This window comes from Mustela lutreola, chromosome 6, assembly GCF_030435805.1.
Source record: "Mustela lutreola isolate mMusLut2 chromosome 6, mMusLut2.pri, whole genome shotgun sequence".
NCBI classification, from domain to species: domain Eukaryota; kingdom Metazoa; phylum Chordata; class Mammalia; order Carnivora; family Mustelidae; genus Mustela; species Mustela lutreola.
The window spans coordinates 109,217,978-109,243,996 of NC_081295.1; positions in this window are offsets into that span (position 1 = coordinate 109,217,978).

Below are 26,019 nucleotides of genomic sequence, written 5' to 3' on the forward strand. Positions count from 1 at the left end.
TTAATTGAAAGATGTATAATTGAACATAATTCTTAAAATCTCGGACCCATGAACAAGAGTGTTCTGGATTTGACTCCAGAACTCACTAGTGATTTTAAGTGTTTAGATTAAGTGCTTAGAACCATGGGCAACTTTGCCTTTCTATGCTATTCTTTTCTCCCCTAAAAGCAGGGCCAAACTTATAAAGTAGAAATATTTGAATAGGTTGAGATAAAGCTATCAAAATTATGTGTAACTATGAGTAAGTATACAGTATAAGCTAGTATGCGATAGGGCTGTCATGTGGAAGAGGAAAGAGATGTTCTTTTAGGATGAGAAAAAGAATAGTATAAAAAAATGTTAGAACTATACGATATTAGTAATGTATAAAAATTTAGAACAGCTCCAAACTAGAATTTGCTGCCTCACATTTTAATGTAAAAATATTAACACTTCTCAGGAATTATTATAGCCAATTTGTGTATCAGATGATATTTAGACTTGATACATTCAAAGATCCTTTGTGAATCTTGGATTATCTTTATGCATTCCGTTCTCTAGTATATTGCCTTATATTCAATATGTGTTTGCCTATCAACTTTTTCATTCCAAACTGATTGATTTGATTTATATCTCCTAGCTTGACAAATAGAGTAAGAGCAAGAAACTTGACCTATTATACATATTCATAAAATGTAAAAAATATCTACTATGCTATGAAATATTTAATAGTAATTCATCTGTTACACCTGTAAAGGCTTCCCTTCTGGGAGTGGGTGTGCAGTTTAAACTAGATTCTAATTAACTTTAAAAAATCTGTTAAGTCTTAGTTCATCTGTTTTAGAATAAGGGGGTCAATAAAGAGTCAAGATTTTAATTTTAAATTAAATTAAGTGTGCACTGTGAAAAGATTTTTTATTCAAAACCTCCTATAAAATGTGACAAGGCTTAACCTTTTTTGAATTATTCCTTCACCACTTGATACCTGTTTAAGGAAATTTATTTTTTTATTTCTGATTACCTTCTGATTACTTTTACAAATCCTAGGCATCATAGAAAATGATGGAATGCCATCTAAGACTGGGAACATATGTATATGTGTACACACAAACATACATGCACCCCTCAACACACACATACACTTACTACTATACACTTAGGGTTAAAAAGTTACTCTTGAGCATCTGGGTGGCTCAGTTGCTAAAGCGGCTTCCTTCTCTCAGGTCGTGATCCCTCTGTCCTGGGATCGAGCCCTGTGTCAGGCTCTCTGCTCAGGGGAGAGCCTGCTTCTTCTCCCTCTCCCTCTGCCCACCTCTCTGCCTGCTTGGGCTCTCTATCTCCCCCTGCCAAATAAATAAATAAAATCTTAAAATACTCTTTTATCTTTCTTTTATTGGTTACCTTAGAAATAAAACATACTTTTAGAGATTTATTGATTTTTAATAAAATATTTTACTACTTTTATGATACAGGAATGTTAGAGTACTTATGTTTATTTACAGTCTCCCCACCTTTTGTGTTATTTTGGTCATGCATGTTTCATAAATATTTTAAATAGCACACATTATAGAGTTAAAGGAAAGGAATTAAAAGAAACCATGTTAAAGGAAACTATGCTATAGTCATATATTTTAATATTAAAGGTTTTTTTTTAAAATAAGGGCATTGAGTTTGCCCTTGATAAAAAATAAATATTTTGCTTTTTAATTTTCCCTAAAGTATACTTGTATTGATTTTATTTTCTCCCCAATGCAAAGGGCTAATAACTCTAAAGGGATTCTACAACTCATTTGAACTATAAATTGACCAATTAGTGGAGAAAATGATTAAAAATTAGGAGAAATAAAGAAGGCTATAGCCACTACCAGCCATCAGTTTGCATGATAATGCTGCCAGAGTGTCTCAACATTAGCACTATTGATAGTTGGACAGGGAGGGTGTTGACCTGTGTCTTCTGGGATCATTAGGAGCATCTATGGTTTCTGCCACAATGATGTCAGTAGCACACACTCTTCCTAGTTGTGACATTCAAAAATGTCTCCATACATTGCCACATGCTCCCTGTGTGGGGCAAAGTTACCCCCAGTTGAAAATTGTTATTCTGTACAAAGGAAAAGATCAGAACAAAGATAAACAGCAGAGTACTATATATCTATGACTTATAAAAATTTTTTTTCAAAATATTCATATACAAAAGTGGCTTGATGAGTAGTATCAGTTCCTATGGTTCCATTATCCAATTTCAACATTAATTAACAGATGTGAATCTTGCTTCATCTAGTCCCTCACTGGTGTGTTTCATTTCCCTTTATAAATTATTGTACCAGCAAATCCAAAAGACCGTATCATTTCATCCACCAGGACCTCAGAGGGTCCTACACTACAGGGATTCACTCTGTCCCTTTTTAAACATAATCACTATGTTGTATCTTTAACTGGGTTTTCTTAAAATTAAGGCCTGACATAAACTCTTGTGAGTAAGCCCTTTATTTGGAAAGTTATTCTGGAGTTCAGGAGTAAATATCAGGAAATGTTAGTATGCGAAAAAGTCAATATAGAGCTGCATGTGGCTCCATCCCATGGTACCTTCTGAAGAGCCATGCACAATGAATTTAAGGACATTGACCAGGGAGCTAAAAAGAAATATTTATCATTCGGTTTCCCTTAACTATTTGTAAATATTGACCTCATGGGCCTTAACATTCCACTGCCAACTCTACCACTGATGGGTACTGTATTTTCATGTGTATTGTTATCAGAGAAGCAAAGTCTAGAAAAGAAATATGTACTATTCCATGCTGGGGCAAGTCACTGTCAGATTATATTTGTTTAAAGCTTTTGCTGTCTACATGGACCTGGTTAGTTCCAGTAGATCAGTAGATGGATTTGCAAGGGTGCACAAGAAGTGTGCAAGAAACCTCTTATTGATGATTTTAAAATGAACTTATTCCCTAATATGAAATATCCAGTCATTGGTCAAATTTCTTAGATTGCCTCAGAGAAATTGATTAAATAACTAGTTGTTTGTCTGTCTATTTATTTTAGGATATTGTTTGAATCAGGATCCAAACAAAATTCAAAACTGTTGGGTGGATCTCTCAGGCCTCTTTTAAATTGTATATCTTTCATTATTGTCTAAACTAAGACTTCCATATTATAGAATTTTCACATCTTGAATTTTGCTGATGCCTTCTCACCAATGTCATTTGACATGTTCTTCATCTCCTGTATTTGCTGTAAACTGGCAGTTAGATCTTGAGGCCTGGTCAGATTCATACTGACTTTTGGGTAAGAATGTAAGTGGTGTGGTGTGTTTCTTATTCTGTTACATCAGGAAACATATAATACTCGTATACTTTCTTTTTTTTTTAATTTTATTTATTTATTTGACAAACAGAAATCACAAGTAGATGGAGAAGCAGGCAGAGAGAGAGAGAGGGAAGCAGGCTCCCTGCAGAACAGAGAGCCCGATGCGGGACTCGATCCCAGGACCCTGAGATCATGACCTGAGCCAAAGGCAGCGGCTTAACCCACTGAGCCACCCAGGCGACCAATACTCATATACTTTCTTGTGTAGAATTGTTCTGTGGATTCAAGTGTGTCCAGTATAAAACATCTATTTATAATGCTTCCCTCAAACCTTTTATTTATTGTTTTTAGCAGCCAGTAACAATAAGGCCTAGACTTATTATTTCTTTAGGTGCTGTAAGTGGTGATATTGTAATCCTTCAATGCTCCAGTGTTTATTATCTAGAATTTTGTATTTAAAAGAATTTCTATCATCAAGTATTTAATTATTTTGAGTTGTAGTTTTGCTGAAAAAGCAGATAAGATGCTTATTTTCCTTGGAACAGTTTTCAGAATATTGAGTTAGTGCCTAAGCATCCTTTAAATGTTAATTTTTTAAGGCTTTGTTTTTTAGAGCAGTTTTAAGTTTACAATAAAATTGAGAGGTACAAAGGAGTATTCATATATGCTCTGCCCCACATATGTATTGCCTCCCCCATTATCAATATCACTCACCAGAATTGCACATTTTTTTTTTTTTTTTAGCAACAATGAACCTACATTGGCATATTTTCACCTAAAGTCCATAGATTTTTTAAGTTTAACTCTGGTGTTATATATTCTATGGGTTTGGAAAAACATGTACTGACTTTTGTCTACCATTATAATATCACACAGAGCATTTTCACTGTCTTAAAAGTTTTCTGTGTTTTGCCTAGTTATCTCTCCCCAAACCATTACACCCCTAATAACCACTAATCATTTTTATTGTTACCCTAGTTTTACCTTTTCCAGAATATCATGTAGCTGGAACTCTATAGTTTGTAGCCCTCTCAGATTAACTTCTTTTACATCATAATATAGTTTGTAGCCCTCTCAGATTAACTTCTTTTACATTGTAATATTCATTCAAGATTCCTCCATGTCTTTTCATGGCCTGATAGCTTGTTTCTTTTAAGGCTAAACAATATTTCATTGCATGGATGTAACATAGTTTATTTATACAGTCACCATCTGATAGACATCTTGGCTACGTCTAAAATTTGACAATTAAGAATAAAGCTGCTATTAACATCTGTGTGTAGGGTTTGTGTGGACATAGTTTGCAACCCTTCTGGGTGAATACCAAAAAATGCTGTTGCTGGATCACATAGTAAGAGTATGATTAGTTGTATAAGAGTAAAATTTTTAGGGCGCCTGAGTAGCTCAGTGGGTTAAGCCGCTGCCTTTGGCTCAGGTCATGATCCCAGGGGCCTGGGATCAAGTCCCGCATTGGGCTCTCTGCTCAGCAGGGAGCCTGCTTCCTCCTCTCTCTCTCTGCCTGCCTCTCTGCCTACTTGTGATCTCTCTCTATCAAATAAATAAATAAAATCTTTAAAAAAAAAAGAGTAAAATTTTTATAAGAGTAAAAAAGTAACTCTACCATTTTAACTTTCCACCAGAGATATATTTGAGTTTTCCTTGCTGCACATTCTCACCAGCATTTGGTATTGTCAGTGTTCTGAATTTTGGGCATCCAAATACATACATGTACAGTTGTATTTCGTTGTTGATGGCATATGATGTGAAGTCTGTATCATATGGTTATTTGTCACTTATATGTCTCAGTGAGCTGTCTGTTCAGATCTTCGACCTATTTTTTAAAATTAGGTTGTTTTCTTATTGTTGAGTTTTAAGAATTTTATCTATATAAAATATTTACATATACATTTGGACAACAGCCCTTTATCAGATGTGTCATTTGCAAATATTTTCTCCCAGTCTGTGGCTTGTCTTTTTATTCTCTTAATATTGTATATTGCAGAGCAGGCTTTTTTTTTTAAATTTATTTTAATGAAGTCATGCATATCATTTGTTTCTTTCATGAATTATAGCCTTTGTATGGTATCTACAAAAGTTATTACATAGTCATATTATTTAGAATTTCTCCTATGTTATCTTTTAAAGGTTTACAATTTTGCTTTTTACATTTAGATCTATGATCCATTTTGCTTTAGTTTTTGTGAAAGCTGTAAAGTCCATTTCTAGATTTTTTCTTTCACATGGATTTTGTTGTTCCAGTATCATTGATTCAAGAGACTATTTTTGCTTCATTTTATTATCTGTACTACTTTGTCAAAGAGCAGTTGATATAGGGCTGTGAGGCTCTATTCCTGGACTTTCTATTCTGTTCCATTGATCTGTTTGTTTTTCTCACCAATACCATGTGGTCTTCATCACTGTACTTTTATAATAGATCTTGAAGTCAGGAAGCATCAGTCTTCCAAATTCGTTCTTCTCCTTCATTATCATATTGGCTTATGGGAGTTTTGCCTCTTCTTATAAACTTTAAAATCAGGTCGATGTTATACATGAAATAACTTACTGGGACTTTTATTGAGATTGCATTGAATCCATAGGTCAATTTGAGGGGGATCTCTTTACCTTATACCAGATTTTAGTGAGGAAGCTTTCAGTTTCTCACCATTAACTATAATGTTAGCTGTAGATTTTTTAAAGATAGTCTTTACCAAGTTGAGAAAGTCCACCTTTATTTCTAGTTTTCACAAAAATCAATTGTCTTTACTCACTAATGACAAACTACCAGAAAGATGACTTAAGAAAACAATCCCACTTAAAATAGCATCAAAAGAATAGAATATTTAGGAATAAGTTTTACTAAATGAATGCTCTCTACACTGAAAAGTATATGCCATTAATAGAAGAAATCAAGGAAAACAAAATAAATGGAAAGAAAATGTATGGATTAGGATAATTAATATTGTTAAAATGTCTGTACTACCAAAAGCAATCTACAGATTCAGTGCAGTCCTTACCAGAATTTCAATGGCAGAAATAGAAAACACAATCCTAAAATTGTATGGAACAACAAAAACTCCAAATAGCCAAAGAAATCTTGAGAAAGAAGAACACAGTTGTGACATCACATTTCCTGTTTTCAAGCTATTTTACAATTCTATACTATCAAAACAGTATGACATTAGCATGAATACAGATACATGCATTAATAGAACGAAATTGAAAGCCCATAAACACACCCATGCATATGTGATCAATAAATTTACAACAAAAAAGCTAAGAACATAAAATGAGGAAAGCATAGTTTCTTTCATAAATTCTGGTGGGAAAACCACATACCCATATGCAAAAGAATGAAATTGGACCACAATCTTACACCAACTCACAAAGAGCAACTCAACATGAGGTATCTTATACCTCAAACTATGAAACTCTTAAATGAAAACATAAAGAGTAAGCTCTTTGACATTATTCTTGACAATGATTTTTTCAGCCTGACACCAAAGGCAAAGGAAACAAAAGCAAAAATAGGTGAGACTACAGCAAACCAAAAACCTTCTGCACAGCAAAGAGAACCATCATAAAAATGAAAGTCAACACGTAGAATGGGACAGAATATTTACAAATCATACATCTGATAAGGGGTTAATATCCAAAATATATAAGGAACCCATACAACTCAGTGGCCAAATCTAATACCAACCAACCAGCAAAACAAACAATCTGTTAAAAAAAAAAAAAAGAGGATCTGAATAGACTTTTCCAAAGAAGGCATACAAGTCGTCAATAGATACCAGAAAAGGTACTCAACATCACTATTCATCAGGGAAATGCAAATCAAAATCAGAATGGAATATTACTTCACACCTGTTAAAATGGCTATCATCAAAAAGATAATAAATAACAAGTATTGGTGAGGTTGTGAACAAAAGGGAATACTTATGTGCTCTTGATAGAAATGTAAATTGGTACAGTGTCTATGGTAAACAGTATAGAGGTTCCTTAAAAAAAAAAAAATATATATATATATATATATGTATATATATCCCTGATCCAGTAATCCCACTTCTGGGTATATGTCCAAAGGAAATGAAAATAGGTTATCACAGACATATCTGTTTCCTATGGTCATTGGAGCATTATTCACAATAGCCAAAACATGGAAATAAACTAAAAATTTGTCAACAGATAAATGGTAAAGAAGATCTGGTATGTAAGTGTGTGTTTGTCTGTGTGTGTTTACACACAACTGAATATCATTAGTCATGAGAAAAAGAAATCCTGGAAGGAGGAGTCAAGATGGCGGAGAAGTAACAGGCTGAGACTACTTCAGCTAGCCGGAGATCAGCTAGATAGCTTATCTAAAGATTGCAAACACCTGAAAATCCATCGGCAGATCGAAGAGAAGAAGAACAGCAATTCTGGAAACAGAAAAACAACCACTTTCTGAAAGGTAGGACCGGCAGAGAAGTGAATCCAAAGAGACGGGAAGATAGACCCCGGGGGGAGGGGCCGGCTCCTGGCAAGCTGCAGAGCAACGGCGCACAAAATCAGGACTTTTAAAAGTCTGTTCCGGGGCGCCTGGGTGGCTCAGTGGTTGGGGCTGCTGCCTTCGGCTCGGGTCATGATCTCAGGACCTGGGATCGAGCCCCGCATCGGGATCTCTGCTCCGCAGGAAGCCTGCTTCCCTCTCTCTCTCTCTCTCTCTGCCTGCCTCTCTGCCTACTTGTGATCTCTGTTTGTCAAATAAATAAATAAAATCTTAAAAAAAAAAAGTCTATTCCGCTGAGGGACATCACTCCAGAGGCTAAACCGGGGCGAAGCCCACGCGGGGTCAGCGTGGCCTCAGGTCCCACAGGGTCACAGAAGGATCGGGGGTGTCTGAGTGTCGCAGAGCTTGCGGGTATTGGAACAGGAAAGCCGGCTACAGAGACAGAGCCGACAGTAAGCTCACAGCTCGGTGTTACCTTGAACCGGTCGCAGGCTCGGTGAGCTCGGAGCGTGGCCAGAGGTCAGGCAGACGGGAGTAACTGGGCGCTGTTCTCTGAGGGCGCACTGAGGAGTGGGGCCCTGGGCTCTCGGCTCCTCCGGGCCGGAGACCAGGAGGCCGCCATTTGTATTCCCCGTCCTCCAGAACTCTATGGACAGCGCTCAGGGAACAAAAGCTCCTGAAAGCAAACCCCAGCGGATTACTCAGCAGGGCCCCTGGTAAGGGCGGTGCAATTCTGCCTGGGGCAAAGACTCTTGAGAATCACTACAACAGGCCCCTCCCCCAGAAGATCAACAAGAAATCCAGCCAAGACCAAGTTCACCTACCAAGGAGTGCGGTTTCAATACCAAGGAGAGCAGCAGAATTCCAGAGGAGGAGAAAGCAAAGCACGGAACTCATGGCTTTCTCCCTGTGATTTTTTTTAGTCTTGCAGTTAATTTAATTTTTTTCTTTTTCATTTTTTGTTGTTTTTTCTACCTTCTGGTTAAATTACTTTTTAACTTTTATCTTTTTCTTTTTTAACGTTTTTTAACTAGTTTATCTAATATATATATATTTTCTTTTTTTCATATTTGTTTTCTTTTTTTAAATTCTTTTCTTTTCTTTTGTATTTCTTTTTTTTTCTTTCTTCTTTTTTGAACATCTTTTTATCCCCTTTCTCCCCCCTCACGATTTGGGATCTCTTCTAATTTGGTGAAAGCATATTGTCCTGGGATTGTTGCCACCCTTTTAGTATTTTACTTGCACCTTCATATACTCTTATCTGGACAAAAGGACAAGACGGAAAAATTCAACACAAAAAAAAGAACAAAAGGCAGTACAGAAGGCTAGGGACCTAATCAATACAGACATTGGTAATATGTCAGATCTAGAGTTCAGAATGACGATTCTCAAGGTTCTAGCTGGGCTCGAAAAAGGCATGGAAGATATTAAAGAAACCCTCTCAGTAGATGTAAAAGCCCTTTCTGGAGAAATAAAAGAACTAAAGTCTAACCAAGTTGAAATCAAAAAAGCTATTAATGAGGTGCAATAAAAAATGGAGGCTCTTACTGCTAGGATAAATGAGGCAGAAGAAAGAATTAGTGATATAGAAGACCAAATGATAGAGAATAAAGAAGCTGAGCAAAAGAGGGACAAACAGCTACTGGACCATGAGGGGAGAATTCGAGAGATAAGTGACACCATAAGATGAAACAACATTAAATAATTGGGATTCCAGAAGAAGAAGAAAGAGAGAGAGGAGCAGAAGGTATACTGGAGAGAATTATTGGGGAGAATTTCCCCAATATGGCAAAGGGAACAAGCATCAAAATTCAGGAGGTTCAGAGAACAGCCCTCAAAATCAATAAGAATAGGCCCACATCCAGTCACCTAATAGTAAAATTTACAAGTCTCAGTGACAAAGAGAAAATCCTGAAAGCAGCCCGGGAAAAGAAGTCTGTAACATACAATAGTAAAAATAATAGATTGGCAGCTGACTTATCCACAGAGACCTGGCAGGCCAGAAAGAGCTGGCATGATATTTTCAGAGCACTAAACGAGAAAAACATGCAGCCAAGAATACTATATCCAGCTAGGCTATCATTGAAAATAGAAGGAGAGATTAAAAGCTTCCAGGACAAACAAAAACTGAAATATTTACAAACACCAAACCAGCTCTACAGGAAATATTGAAAGGGTTCCTCTAAGCAAAGAGAGAGCCTAAAAGTGGTAGATCAGAAAGGAACAGAGACAAAATACAGTAACAGTTACCTTACAGGCAATACAATGGCACTAAATTCATATCTCTAAATAGTTACCCTGAATGTTAATGGGCTAAATGCCCCTGTCAAAAGACACAGGGTATCAGAATGGATAAAAAAACAAAACCCATCTATATGTGGCCTCCAAGAAACTCATTTTAAGCCCGAAGACACCTCCAGATTTAAAGTGAGGGGGTGGAAAAGGTATTACCATGCTAATGGATGTCAGAAGGAAGCAGGAGTGGCAATCCTTATATCAGATCAATTAGATTTTAAGCCAAATACTGTAATAAGAGATGAGAAAGGACACTATATCATACTCAAAGGATCTGTCCAACAAGAAGATCTAACAATTTTAAATATCTATGCCCCCAACTTGGGAGAAGCCAACTATATAAACCAATTAATAACAAAATCAAAGACACATCAACAATAATACAATAATAGTAGGGGACTTTAACACTCCCCTCACTGAAATGCACAGATCATCCAAGCAAAAGATCAGCAAGGAAATAAAGGCCTTAAACGACACACTGGACCAGATGGACATCACACATATAGTCAGAACATTTCATCCCAAAGCAACAGAATACACATTCTTCTCTAGTGCACATGGAACATTCTCCAGAATTGATCACGTCGTCGGTCCTAAATCAGGACTCAACCAGTATCAAAAGATTGGGATCATTCCCTGCATATTTTCAGACCACAATGCTCTAAAGCTAGAACTCAACCACAAAAGGAAGTTTGGAAAGAACCCAAATACATGGAGAATAAACAGCATCCTTCTAAAAAATGAATGGGTCAACCGGGAAATTAAAGAAGAATTGAAAAAAATCATGGAAACAAATGATAATGAAAACACAATGGTTCAAAATCTGTGGGACACAACAAATGCAGTCCTGAGAGGAAAATATATAGCGGTACAAGCCTTTCTCAAGAAGCAAGAAAAGTCTCAGGTACACAACCTAACCCTACACCTAAAGGAGCTGGAGAAAGAACAAGAAAGAAACCCTAAGCCCAGCAGGAGAAGAGAAATCATAAAGATCACAGCAGAAATCAATGAAATAGAAACCAAAAAAACAATAGAACAAATCAACGAAACTAGGAGCTGGTTCCTTGAAAGAATTAATAAAATTGATAAACCCCTGGCCTGACCTATCAAAAAGAAAAGAGAAAGGACCCAGATAAATAAAATCATGAATAGAAGAGGAGAGATCACAACTAACACCAAAGAAATCAAACTATTATAAGAACATACTATGAGCAACTCTACGCCAACAAATTTGACAATATGGAAGAAATGGATGCATTCCTAGAGACATATAAACTACCACAACTGAACCAGGAAGAAATAGAAAGCCTGAACAGACCCATAACCAATAAGGAGATTGAAAAGGTCATTAAAAATCTCCAAACAAACAAAGGCCAGGGCCAGACGGCTTCCCGGGGGAATTCTACCAAACATTTAAAGAAGAACTAATTCCTATTCTCCTGAAACTGTTCCAAAAAATAGAAATGGAAGGAAAACTTCCAAACTCATTTTATGAGGCCAGCATCACCTTGATCCCAAAACCAGACAAGGATCCCATCAAAAAAGAGAGCTATAGACCATTATCCTTGATGAACACAGATGCGAAGATTCTCACCAAAATACTAGGCAATAGGATTCAACAGTACATAAAAGGATTATTCACCACGACCAAATGGGATTTATTCCAGGGCTTCAAGGTGGGTTCAACATCCGCAAATCAATCAATGTGATACAACACATCAATAAAAGAAAGAACAAGAACCATATGATACTCTCAATAGATGCTGAAAAAGCATTTGACAAAGTACAGCATCCCTTCCTGATCAAAACTCTTCAAAGTGTAGGGATAGAGGGCACATACCTCAATATCATCAAAGCCATCTATGAAAAACCCACCGCAAATATCATTCTCAATGGAGAAAAACTGAAAGCTTTTCCGCTAAGGTCAGGAACAGGGCAGAGATGTCCATTATCACCACTGCTATTCAACATAGTACTAGAGGTCCTAGCCTCAGCAATCAGACAACAAAAGGAAATTAAAGGCATCCAAATCAGCAAAGAAGAAGTCAAATTATCACTCTTCGCAGATGATATGATACTATCTGTGGAAAACCCAAAAGACTCCACTCCAAAACTGCTAGAACTTGTACAGGAATACAGTAAAGTTTATGGATTTAAAATCAATGCACAGAAATCAGTTGCATTTCTCTACACCAACAGCAAGACAGAAGAAAGAAAAATTAAGGAGTCAATCCCATTTACAATTGCACCCAAAACCATAAGATACCTAGGAATAAACCTAACCAAAGAGGCACAGAATCTATACTCAGAAAACTATAAAGTACTCATGAAAGAAATTGGGGAAGACACAAAGAAATGGAAAAATGTTCCATGCTCCTGGATTGGAAGAATAAATATTGTGAAAATGTCTATGCTACCTAAAGCAATCTACACATTTAATGCAATTCCTATCAAACTACCATCCATCTTTTTCAAAGAAATGGAACAAATAATCCTAAAATTTATATGGAACCAGAAAAGACCTCGAATAGCAAAGGAATATTGAAAAAGAAAGCCAACGTTGGTGGGATTACAATTCCGGACTTCAAGCTCTATTACAAAACTGTCATCATCAAGACAGCATGGTACTGGCACAAAAACAGACACACAGATCAATGGAACAGAATAGAGAGCCCAGAAATAGACCATCAACTCTATAGTCAACTAATCTTCGACAAAGCAGGAAAGAATGTCCAATGGAAATAAGACAGCCTCTTCAATAAATGGTGCTGGGAAAATTGGACAGCCACATGCAGAAAAATGAAATTGGACCATTTCCTTACACCACACACAAAAATAGACTCAAAATGGATGAAGGACCTCAATGTGCAAAAGGAATCCATCAAAATCCTTGAGGAGAACACAGGCAGTAACCTCTTCGACCGCAGCCGTACCAACATCTTCCTAGGAACAACGCCAAAGGCAAGGGAAGCAAGGGCAAAAATGAACTATTGGGATTTCATCAAGATCAAAAGCTTTTGCACAGCAAAGGAAACAGTTAACAAAATCAAAAGACAACTGCCAGAATGCGAGAAGATATTTGCAAACGACATATCAGATAAAGGACTAGTGTCCAGAATCTATAAAGAACTTAGCAAACTCAACACCCAAAGAACAAATAATCCAATCAAGAAATGGGCAGAGGACATGAACAGACATTTCTGCAAAGAAGACATCCAGATGGCCAACAGACACATGAAAAAGTGCTCCATATCATTCGGCATCAGGGAAATACAAATCATAACCACAATGAAATATCACCTCACACCAGTCAGAATGGCTAAAATCAACAAGTCAGGAAATGACAGATGCTGGCGAGGATGCGGAGAAAGGGGAACCCTCCTACACTGTTGGTGGGAATGCAAGCTGGTGCAGCCACTCTGGAAAACAGCATGGAGGTTCTTCAAAATTTTGAAAATAGAACTGCCCTATGACCCAGCAATTGCACTATTGGGTATTTATCCTAAAGATTCAAATGTAGTGATCCAAAGGGGCACGTGCACCCGAATGTTTATAGCAGCAATGTCCACAATAGCCAAACTATGGAAAGAACCTAGATGTCCATCAACAGATGAATGGATAAAGAAGAAGTGGTACATATACACAATGGAATACTATGCAGCTATCAAAAGAAATGAAATTTTGCCATTTGCAACAACATGGATGGAACTAGAGCGTATCATGCTTAGCGAAATAAGTCAAACAGAGAAATACAACTATCATATGATCTCCCTGATATGAGGAAGTGGTGATGCAACATGGGGGCTTAAGTGGGTAGGAGAAGAATAAATGAAACAAGATGGGATTGGGAGGGAGACAAACCATAAATGACTCTTAATCTCACAAAACAAACTGAGGTTTGCTGGGGAGAGGGGGGTTGGGAGAAGGGGTTCGGATTAAGGAGATTGGAGAGGGTATGTGCTTTGGTGAGTGCTGTGAAGTGTGTAAACCTGGTGATTCACAGACCTGTACCCCTGGGGATAAAAATATATGTTTATAAAAAATTAAAAATTAAAAAAAAAAAGAAAAAGAAAAAGAAATCCTACCATTTGCTGCAACATGGATAGACTTGAGGGCATTATACTAAGTACAATAAGCATACAGAGAAAGTACTAGAAAGTACAATTTACATGTGAAATCTAAAATAAAACTCAGAGTAAGATAAAAGAAAAGTGGCTGGTAGGGACTAGGGGTACAGGGTAAACAGGAGATGTTAAGGTGTAGAAACTTTCAAGGTGTAGAAACTTTCTGCTGAAAGATAGGTCTCGGAATGTAATGTGTAATATGGTAACTATAGTTGGATAACACCATATTGTGTAATTGAGCATACTAAGAAACTAGGACTAAAATCTTCTCAGATATAGAGATAATGATGTTTATATATATAATGTAACATAGCTATACATACATTTATATTATATGTGCATTTATGCTATATATACACATATAATTTTGTGTTAACTAGATGGTGGGAATCTTTACACAGTTGTCTGCATATCAAATTATCATGTATACCTTATCTTATGATTTTATTTGTTAAATATGTGTCAATAAAGCTTAAAAAAGGAAAAAAGAAAATGGTCAAATATACATGCCATGACTATTGGAAAGTGCTATCCCAGGGAAGCAGAAAGGATTGAGTGATTCAATAATACTAATACCAACATTTCTGATTCTTCTCCTCATGCTTGCCTCCTACAAGCTGCTTCAGCTCCAGGCATTAGGTCTACCTTTAAGTCAGGAAGAAAAGAAGCTGTGGAAAGTTATATCATTTTATCCTATCAGGAAAACAAGTTTAAGCAGAACTCCAGGAGATCTGGAGGAGATGTAATGGCAAAGAGCTACCCTGGATAAAGGGAGATTAGGAAGGGGGTACATTGTCCCTCCCTTAAAATCAGGGGTTATCAAGGAGAAAATTAAGAATATACATAGGATACCTACTTGACAGTATGTGCCACAAAAATAGATTTACACATTTTCTGTAATGTCTTGTTGACATAAACTAATATTCATGTTTAATCATGCATTTCAGCATAAAGATATAGATTTTTAATTCATTATCTTTTGAAATTATAATGCATGAAACATTGAAACAAAGCAAATTATTAAGAATACTATTAATATACTCTAAAACCATTATCTAAGGACTTTCACTCTATATACAGATTATAGACATAAATCACCAAACTGTACAATCCTAAATTATTATATGTATTTAATAATCCTCAGATCAATAATATACATAAATGTTAAAACTCCAGTGGAAACAAGAACCAGTGTCAACATTTCTATATCCTTCATCTATTTTCCCTAAGAGCCTTGAAAGGCAGGCCATTTTAACTATAGTAGCAAGCATTAGTTCTCCATTTTAGCAGCAAATTACCCTTCCAAAGAAACAATAGTATCAAGAGAGATTGAATCAAATATTTCAATTGGCTGACATGGATCACTTGTTCATAAATACCTCTCAAAATCACATGTTCCATCTCCTTCCTCCTCTGGCTCATTTTCTAATAGGATATAAACATTCTTATAAATAATTTAGATGTACTATAAAGTTAACCAATAAAAGGCTGGTATGTAAAATACAGCTATTACCTCTCTTAAAGTGTCCTTTAAATGGGAATAAACTGGCATTTGATCTTTTTATTTTCTTTAAATACAAAATATTTTCTTATAATAGTCAGCATTGAGAGGAATTTGGCTTCTTATATAACTGGAAACGTATAATGAACAGAGTAGTTATGACAACTATTGATTATCAAGTACCTACAGTGTTTGTTTTAAATAGCTTGAGAGAAACTAGAAAATAATTGGTTTAAGAAATATGATATAAGGACCTTGTGTTAAAATTATATCATCATGCATTTAGAGTAGTTATGATTTCTAAAACATGCACACTTCTGGAAAGAAAAAACTTCATGCATCTAGGGGTGCCTGGGTGGCTCAGTGGGTTAAAGCCTCTGCCTTCGGCTCAGGTCATGATCCCAGGATCCTGGGATTGAGCCCCACATCGGGCTCTCTGCTCAGCAGGGAGCCTGCTTCCTCCTCTCTCTCTCTCTCTCTCTCTCTTTCTCTGCCTGCCTCTCTGCCTACTTGTGATCTCTGTCTGTCAAATAAATAAATAAAATCTTTAAGAAAAAAAAAAACTTCACGCATCTAAAAACTTAATGCTGCATTTTGGTTTTTCATTTTTACGAAATATTTATGTCTAATATTTCTATGGCTGCCTATTGACAATCTTGAGAATTTAGAAAAAGCTTGTCTCAAATAACATTATTAACTGACTGCACTATGATTTCTAAATTTTTAAATGTGCTTTTCTTCTAGTAAGTACTAATGTGGCATTTGCTATTTTCTACAAAATAATTTTGATATAAATGTATTTATTTTTAATTAAATTATGTGGATCTCACTATATTTTTTAGATATAACATTCTGAACTATACTCAAGTAGTATTTATCTGTAAATAGAATGTTGTTTTAAATTGAGACTATCTCAAAAATTTTCTTTTGCAAATGATTTTCAAGAGGATATGTTTTATGAAATAGACATTTAATAATTCATTTTGTGATTACAAAAACTATCTATTTCATAAATATAACTCCAAAGAGTTGTGTTTTTAAGTTTATCTTTTAAGTTTTTTAAGTTTATATTTTAATGACCATTTAATATTACTAGTCCAGAAAAAAAGAAGACCAATATATATATCATAAACTATTTTAAATTAACTATTATTTAATATTAATATAGAAATGCATTAGGTATATTTAGAGCACATACATTTATGTATATGTTCATACAGATTTACTGATATTAATGTTTTGAATTTTTAAAGCCATAATAGGAACTATTTATATTTATGACAAGTCTTTTAAAGAAATCTTAGTATAGAATAAAATTTGATGTTTGCCTAACTAGTCAAAAAAGAAAAAAATTGAAGTAAATCAGGAACCTATATTGTCTTTAAGTTCACAGAAAATATCCCCATTGAAATTTGACTTTCATTATCTCCAGCTTTTTCAATACAAAAAAGTAAATAGTCACTGGATTGTTCAATACTATTTGGCAAATGGCCATATATTGGCTAAAGTTATGAATATGAAAAATATTTCTGCCTTCACTTGTGATTGACCCATTTCACTCCAAGATAAAATCTAGTTTTTGTTTTGAAAAAAAAAATTCTTAATTTCAACTGCTCCTACAGTTGATATGACCTTCCTGTAAATTATCCTTGTGTATCAATGATCAAGGTAAAGTTTTCTATAAATAAATGAGTAAATACATACATACATACATTCCTAAAGGCTGGAAAAACATATCTCAGATTCAGTTCTCACCTTGTGTGACCCTAGACAAGTTACCTAGCCTTTCTGTATCTTTGATTCCTTATCAGTAAAATTGGGATGTTAAGTGAGCTTGCCTCATAGAATTATTATAAAAATCAAATGAGCCAAACTAGGTTAAGTATTTAGAATGATTCTTGGCACATGTCATGTTGAAATCACTCAGTAGAATTAGCTGTTATTATGACCCTATGGAATAGACCATTTACATATGCTTTGACTAAATTACAGCTTAACATTTGATGATTGGTATTAGTGCCTTTTTGCATGTTCTTTTTTATTTTCAGATTTCAATGCTATTTGTATTTGAACAAGAAGATCTTTTTTTGAGCAGTGTCCTTTGAGTTCATTCTGCTTCACTTGTCATGGCTGTTATCATTTACCTATTAAATCCATCTCAACGTATTTCTTACCAGCTTGTTTATGCCAGCTTTATTGTAATTACAAAAGTAAATACTGGCACTGGACTTTTGCGACAGTAATATGCTAAAAATTTTGCTACCCGTATAATCTATGTTTGCATATTTTAAGATTGTTTTAAAATAAAACACAATATTAAGTTGAAAGACAAAGAATATTCTCTCAGCTTTCTGAAGATGCTTCAGAAATTTTTGTACAAGTTCCCAAAGTCTGCCTTATATTGTTTGTATACTACACTGTTTGGATTATGGTATGACCAGTTAAATTGTGTATGCCACACTTCAGAAAAAAATAGTCAACACACAACTGGCATAAGAGCTCTACAGTTGATAACTGATACAAAATAATTTTTTTGATACTAGGTTAATAATGTTGAGTACTTTCATAATACACTGAACTTATGTCAGAATTTCTATAATCTTTGCGATTACTGTAGTGATTTAGACACTTTGCCTATGTCTCATAAATAGCCCATGATTTAAATATTTAAAAATTATAATAATAATAAAAGAAAAATATTCATAGGAAAATAAATAAGACTAAAAAATAAAAATAATTAGGGCACCTGGGTGGCTCAGTGGGTTAAAGCCTCTGCCTTCAGCTCAGGTCATGATCTCAGGGTCCTGGGATCTAGCCTCACATCAGGCTTTCTCCTCAGCAGGGAGCCTGCTTCCCCCTCTCTCTCTGCCTGCCTCTCTGCCTACTTGTGATCTCTCTCTGTCAAATAAATAAATAAAATCTTTAAAAAATATAAAAATAAAAATAAAAAAATAAAAATAATTATTTAAGAAGTTCTTAGAGAATTATAGTATTTATTTAAGAAGCTATAATAATTAGCACTATTTTTAATGTTATAATTTCTATAAATCATTATATAAATTGTTGTCATTTCACTAAGGAAAATAGGGAGGAGGATCTTTTGATGAGCTAAAGTAAAGCTGTAAGAGCTAGGGAAAAGATGATTTCATTACTTTTACTCTGCATAATGAAACAATCCTATATAAATATATAATTACCTCTTCTTACTTACCTGGGCATAAAATACCATCAGGCTATGTGGGTAATAAGGTCATGAATATTATGGCAGGATGCACAGCTTACATTTTTCTTGCGCTCTCATCATAAATGCCTTTAACCAGTTTCTGCCCCTCAGTACACATTACATACATGGAATAAACCCTTAATTCTCAGAGTATTCTCAGAATATCGTCTGCCTTTTATACAAATAATATGCATTATTTTTCTCCTTTAGAAATCAAATATCAATTTCTTTATTTTATATTTCTTAATTTTTTGAATTTTAATTTTAATGTAGTTAGCATACAGTGTTATATTCATCTCAGGTATATGTTATAGTGATTCAACAATTCCATACATCACCCAGTACTCATCAAGACAAGTGTCTTCCTTTATCACCATCACCTATTTCACTCATCTCTACACCCACTTTCCAACTGGTAACCATCTATTTGTTTTCTGTATTTAAAAGTCCGGGTTTTTTTGTATGTCTCTCTCTCTCTTTTTTAAAAAATTTGTTTGGTTTCTTAAGTTCTATATATGAGTGAAATCATTTGGTATTTGTCTTTCTCTGACTAGCTTACTTCACTTAGTATTATATTCTATAGATCCATCTATGTAGTTGCAAATGGCAAGATTTAATAATTTTTTATGGCTGAGTAATATTCCATGGTGTTTGTATACTACATCTTTAGTCTTTTATCTGTCAATGAACACTTGTGTTGTTTCCATAATTTGGCTATTGTAAATAATGCTGAATAAACAGAGGTGAATGTATCCTTTTGAATTAGTGTTTTTGTATTCTTTGGGTTAATACCCAGTAATGTGATTACTGGATCATAATGTAGTTCTATTTTTAATTTTTTGAGAAACTCCCATACTGTTTTCCATAGTGACTACACTAGTTTGCCTTCCCACTATCAGTGTACAAGTATTCTTTTTTCTTCAAGCCCTTGCCAATACTTTTTGTTTCTTGTGTTGTTGATTTTAGCCATTCCAACAGGAGTGAAGTCACAGCTTATTGTAGTTTTGATTTGCATTTCCCTGATGATCAATGATGCCAAGGATCTTCTCTTGTGTCTGTTGGCCACTTCTATATCTTCTTTGGAGAAAAATAAATGTTCATGTCTTTTTCCCATATTTTTTTTAAATAAACAATACATATTTTATTTTCATTATTGAGTTTCAGTGTTAAACTCTACATTTAGAAAAGATGGTACAACTTAAAAAAGATGTAAAAATGGCAAGCCATAAAATTAACTATATGCTTACATTCCCCCTCATTTTAAAATACATTTTTGACTTACACTTGACACACTAACCTTTAAATGTCTTATACTATGAGGTGACTATACCAGTGCATGACCTCAGAGGCTCACAGTGTGACTTCTGAGCTGGTCTATACCCTGTTCAGAGGAATCGGTCCCCGGAGTACACATTTGATGTCGCAGTGATGTCACATTCTCTTTTTTTTCCCTTTATTTTTTTAACCCCACCCCTCTTTAACCAACCCCCTCCCCCCAGCAACCCTCAGTTTGTTTTGTGAGATTAAGAGTCACTTATGGTTTGTCTCCATCCCAATCCCATCTTGCTTCATTTATTCTTCTCCTACCCCCTTAACTCCCCACGTTGTATCTCCAATTCCTCATCTCAGGAAGATCATATGATAGTTGTCTTTCTCTGCTTGACTTATTGCGCTAAGCATAAACCCTCTAGTTCCATCCACGTCATTGCAAATGGCAAGATTTCATTTCTTTTGATGGCTGCATAGTATTCCATTGTGTATATATACCACGTCTTCTTGATCCATTCATCTGTTGATGGACATCTAGGTTCTTTCCATAGTTTGGATATTGTGGACATTGCTGCTATAATCATTCGGGTGCATGTGCCCCTTTGGATCATTACGTTTGTATCTTTAGGGTAAACACCCAATAGTGCAATTGTTGGGTCATAGGGCAGTTCTATTTTCAACATTTTGAGGAACCTCCATACTGTTTTCCAGAGTGGTTGCACCAGCTTGCATTCCTACCAACAGTGTAGGAGGGTTGCCCTTTGTCCACATCCTCGCCAGCATCTGTCATTTCCTGTGTTGTTAATTTTAGCCATTCTGACTGGCGTGAGGTAGTCATTGTACAACATTGTACAACATTATACAACTACTCATTGTAGTTTTTGATTTGTATTTCCCTGATGCCGAGTGATATGGAGCACTTTTCATGTGTCTGTTGGCCATCTGGATGTCTTCTTTGCAGAAATGTCTGTTCATGTCCTCTGCCTATTTCTTGATTGGATTATTTGTACTTTGGGTGTTGAGTTTGCTAAGTTCTTTATAGATTTTGGACACTAGCCCTTTATATGATATGTTGTTTGTAAACATCTTCTCCCATTCTGTCAGTTGTCTTTTGGTTTTGTTAACCGATTTCTTTGCTGTGCAAAGCTTTCGATCTTGAAACATCCCAATAGTTCATTTTTGCCCTTGCTTCCCTTGCTTTTGGCGATGTTCCTAGGAAGATGCTGCTGCAGCTGAGGTCAAAGAGGTTGTTGCCTGTGTTCTCCTCAAGAATTTTGATGGATTCCTTTCGCACATTGAGGTCCTTCATCCATTTTGAGTCTATTTTCGTGTGTGGTGTAAGGAAATGGTCCAATTTCATTTTTCTGCATGTGGCTGTCCAATTTTCCCAGCACCATTTATTGAAGAGGCTGTCTTATTTCCATTGGACATTCTTTCCTGCTTTGTCGAAGATTAGTTGACCATAGAGTTGAGGGTCTATTTCTGGGCTCTCTATTCTGTTCCATTGATCTATGTGTCTGTTTTTGTGCCCGTACCTTGCTGTCTTGATGATGACAGTTTTGTAATAGAGCTTGAAGTCCGGAATTGTGATGCCACCAACTTTGGCTTTCTTTTTCAATATCCCTTTGGCTATTCCAGGTCTTTTCTGGTTCCATATAAATTTTAGGATTATTTGTTCCATTTCTTTGAAAAAGATGGATGGTACTTTGATAGGAATTGCATTAAATGTGTAGATTGCTTTAGGTAGCATAGACATTTTCACAATATTTATTCTTCCAATCGATGGAATATTTTTCCATTTCTTTGTGTCTTCCTCAATTTCTTTCATGAGTACTTTATAGGTTTCTGAGTATAGATTCTTAGCTTCTTTGTTTAGGTTTATTCCTAGGTTAATTCCTATTTAGGTAAATATTCATATTTAGGAATATTTAGGTAAACATTCCTATTAAAATAACCTATATTTAGGTTAATTCCTATTCTTATGGTTTGGGGTGCAATTGTAAATGGGATCAACTCCTCAATTTTTCTTTCTTCTGTCCTGTTGTTGGTGTAGAGAAATGCAACTGATTTCTGTGCATTGACTTTATATCCTGACACTTTACTGAATTCCTGTACAAGTGCTAGCAGGTTTGGAGTGGAGTCTTTTGGGCTTTCCATATATAGTATCATATCATCTGTGAAGAGTGATAGTTTGACTTTTGCTTTGCCTATTTGGATGCCTTTAATTTCATTTTGTTGTCTGATTGCTGAGGCTAGGACCTCTAGTACTGTGTTGAATAGCAGTGGTGATAATGGACATCCCTGCCGTGTTCCTGACCTTAGTGGAAAAGCTTTCAGTTTTTCTCCATTGAGAATGATATTTGCAGTGGGTTTTTCATAGATGGCTTTGATGATATTGAGGTATGTGCCCTCTATCCCTACACTTTGAAGAGTTTTGATCAGGAAGGGATGCTGTACTTTGTCAAATGCTTTTTTAGCATCTATTGAGAGTATCATATGGTTCTTGTTCTTTCTTTTATTGATGTGTTGTATCACATTGATTGATTTGCGGATGTTGAACCCACCTTGAAGCCCTGGAATAAATCCCACTTGGTCGTCGTGAATAATCCTTTTATGTACTGTTGAATCCTATTGCCTAGTATTTTGGTGAGAATCTTTGCATCTGTGTTCATTAAGGATAATGGTCTATAGCTCTCTTTTTTGATGGGATCCTTGTCTGGTTTTGGGATCAAGGTGATGCTGGCCTCATAAAATGAGTTTGGAAGTTTTCCTTCCATTTCTATTTTTTGAAACAGTTTCAGGAGAATAGGAATTAGTTCTTCTTTAAATGTTTGGTAGAATTCCCCCGGGAAGCTGTCTGGCCCTGGGCTTTTGTTTGTTTGGAGATCTTTAATGACTGTTTCAATCTCCTTACTGGTTATGGGTCTGTTCAGGCTTTCTGTTTCTTCCTGGTTCAGTTGTGGTAGTTTATATGTCTCTAGGAATGCATCCATTTCTTCCAGATTGTCAAATTTGTTGGCATAGAGTTGCTCATAGTATGTTCTTTAAATTGTATTTCTTTGGTGTTAGCTGTGATCTCTCCTTTTTCATTCATGATTTTATTTATTTGGGTCCTTTTTCTTTTCTTTTTGATAAGTCTGGCCAGGGGTTTATCAATCTTATTAAATCTTTCAACGAACCAGCTCCTAGTTTTGTTGATTTGTTCTATTGGTTTTTTTTGGACTCTATTTCATTGATTTCTGCTCTGATCTTTATGATTTCTCTTCTCCTGCTGGGTTTAGGGTTTCTTACTTGTTTTTACTCCAGCTTCTTTAGGTGTAGGGTTAGGTTGTGTACCTGAGACTTTTCTTGCTTCTTGAGAAAGGCTTGTACGGCTATGTATTTTCTTCTCAGTACTGCCTTTGTTGTGTCCCACAGATTTTGAACCGTTGTGTTTTTCTTATCATTTGTTTCCATGAATTTTTTCAATTCTTTTTTAATTTCCTGGTTGACCCATTTATTCTTTAGAAGGATGCTGTTTAGTCTCCATATATTTGGGGTCTTTCCAAATTTCCTCTTATGATTGAGTTCTAGTTTCAGAGCATTGTGGTCCAAAAATATGCAGGGAATTATCCCAATCTTTTGATACTGGTTGAGATCTGATTTAGGACCGAGGATGTGATCTATTCTGGAGAATGTTCCATGTGCACTAGAGAAGAATGTGTATTCTATTGCTTTGGGATGAAATGTTCTGAATATATCTGTGATGTCCATCTGGTCCAGTGTGTCGTTTAAGGCCCTTACTTCCTTGTTGATCTTTTGCTTGGATGATCTGTGCATTTCAGTGACGGGAGTGTTAAAGTCCCCTACTATTATTGTATTATTGTTGATGTGTTTCTTTGATTTTGTTATTAATTGGTTTATATAGTTGGCTGCTCTCACGTTGTGGGCATAGATATTTAAAATTGTTAGATCTTCTTGTTGGACAGATCCTTTGAGTATGATATAGTGTCCTTTCTCATCTCTTATTACAGTATTTGGCTTAAAATCTAATTGATCTGATATAAGGATTGCCACTCCTGCTTCCTTCTGACATCCATTAGCATGGTAATACCTTTTCCACCCCCTCACTTAAATCTGTAGGTGTCTTAGGGTTTAAAGTGAGTTTCTTACATGCAACATATAGATGGGTTTTGTTTTTTTATCTATTATGATACCTAGTGTCTTTTGATTGGGGCATTTAGCCCATTCACATTCAGGGTAACTACTGAGAGATATGAATTTATTGCCATTGTATTGCCTGTAAGGTAACTGTTACTGTATTTTGTCTTCGTTCCTTTCTGATCTACCACTTGTAGGCTCTCTCTTTGCTTAGAGGACCCCTTTCAATATTTCCTGTAGAGCTGGTTTGGTGTTTGCAAATTCTTTCAGTTTTTGTTTGTCCTGGAAGCTTTTAATCTCTCCTTCTATTTTCAATGATAGCCTAGCTGGATATAGTATTCTTGGCTGCATGTTTTTCTCCTTTAGTGCTCTGAATATATCATGCCAGCTCTTTCTGGCCTGCCAGGTCTCTGTAGATAAGTGTGCTGCCAATCTAATATTTTTACCATTGTATGTTACAGACTTCTTTTCCCGGGCTGCTTTCAGGATTTTCTCTTTGTCACTAAGACTTGTAAATTTTACTATTAGGTGGCAGGTTGTGGACCTATTTTTACTGATTTTTAAGGGCGTTCTCTGAACCTCCTGAATTTTGATGCTTGTTCCCTTTGCCATATTGGGGAAATTCTCTCCAATAATTCTCTCCAGTATACCTTCTGCTCCCCTCTCTTTCTTCTTCTTCTGGAATCCCAATTATTCTAATGTTGTTTTGTCTTATGGTGTCACTTATCTCTGGAATTCTGCCCTCGTGGTCCAGTAGCTGTTTGTCCCTCTTTTGCTCAGCTTCTTTATTCTCTGTCATTTGGTCTTCTATATCACTAATTCTTTCTTCTGCCTCATTTATCCTAGAAGTGAGAGCCTCCATTTTTTATTGCACCTCATTAATAGCTTTTTTGGTTTCAACTTGGTTAGATTTTATTTCTTTTATTTATCCAGAAAGGGCTTTTACATCTCCCGAGAGGGTTTCTCTAATATTTTCCATGCCTTTTTGGAGCCTGGCTAGAACCTTGAGAATCGTCATTCTGAACTCTAGGTTTGACATATTACCAATATCTGTATTGATTAGGTTCCCTAGCCTTCGGTACTGCCTCTTGTTCTTTTGTTTTTAGTGAATTTTTCCATCTTGTCATTTTGTCCAGATAAGAGTATATGAAGGTGCAAGTAAAATACTAAGAGAGTGGCTACAACCCCAGGAAAATAGGCTTTAACCAAATCAGAAGAGATCCCAAATCGTGAGGGGGGAGAAAGGGGATAAAAAGAGGTTCAGAAAGAAAAAAAAAAAAAAGCGAAGAAAAGAAACAATTAAAAAAAAGAAAATGAATAAAGAAAAGTATAAAAAAGAAAATATATATGTATTAGATAAACTAGTTCAAAAAACGTTTAAAAAAAAAGCATAAAAGTTACAAAAAATTTAGCAGAAGAAGAGAACAAAAAAATTGAAAAAAAAAATTTGCAAATTTCTGCAAGAGTAAAGAATCATCGGGAGAAAGCCATGAGTTCCGTGCTTTGCTTTCTCCTCCTCTGGATTTCTGCTGCTCTCCTTGCTATTGAAACTGCACTCCTTGGTTGGTGAACTTGATTCTGGTTGGATTTCTTGTTGATCTTCTGGGGGAGGGGCTTGTTGTAATGATTCTCAAGCGTCTTTGCCACAGGCGAATTGCACCGCCCTTACCAGGGGCTGGGCTGGGTAATG